Raw genomic sequence first — 972 nt, 5'->3', positions numbered from 1 at the left:
GGCTAGCAGCACAATTGAGGTTTGTTAAGTCTACAGTAGTCCATAGTCATTCTCCAGTTTCTATAGGGCCCAGATTGGTAATATGATATGGAATGTTACCTCGATTCTTTAGGCCTTTAATGGTAGCATTAACCTCCACCATGACCCTTGCGATGCAATAATATTTTTGCTTAACTATTTTGGTGGAGAGGGGTTTGTTTGCAGAGTTTTCCACTTGGTTTTAATCACTGTAATAGCTCTTACCCCCTAAGCTAAGAACCCTATGTTAGTGTTACTCCAATTGCCAAGTATATCAATACTGGTAATACATTCAGGGCAGGGTTTGGAGAAAGGACCAATGGATGGATCTTCAGACCCATTGTCTCCACAGCAGACCAGACCCACTGTAAGCCAGACTTAGGCAAGACTCCATTTTTCACCTGGCTCCTGTAATTCTTCACTCTAACAGAAACATGATGATTGTGTTGGTGCAAGTCCTCCAAGAAACAGAAACCAAGATGGTATTAAACATGTAAGAAATTGGATGGCCAACAGACACATAAAAAGATGCTCAACATCACTAATCATCAGAGAAACGCAAATCAAACCACAGTAAGATATCACCTCAGACCTCTCAGGATGGCTATAATCAAAAAGGCAAGAAATAACAAGTGTTGGTGAGGCTGTGGAGAAAAGGGGACCCTCATGTACTGTTGGTGGGAATGTAATTTGGTGCAGCCACTACGGAAAACAGTACAGAGGTTTCTCAAAAAATTAAAAATAGAATTATTTTCAATTCCAATCCTAGGTATTTACCCAAAGAAAACAGAAACACTAATGTGAAAAGATATATGCACCCCTATGTCCATTGCAGTATTATTTACAATAGGCAAGATATGGAAGCAACCTAAGTGTCAACAGATGAATAGATAAAGAAGATGTGATTATATATATATATATATATATATATATATATATATATATAAAAACACA

This window comes from Neophocaena asiaeorientalis, unplaced genomic scaffold, assembly GCF_003031525.2.
Source record: "Neophocaena asiaeorientalis asiaeorientalis breed wild unplaced genomic scaffold, Neophocaena_asiaeorientalis_V1.1 scaffold896, whole genome shotgun sequence".
Classification (NCBI taxonomy): domain Eukaryota; kingdom Metazoa; phylum Chordata; class Mammalia; order Artiodactyla; family Phocoenidae; genus Neophocaena; species Neophocaena asiaeorientalis.
This window is presented reverse-complemented; position numbering follows the sequence as displayed.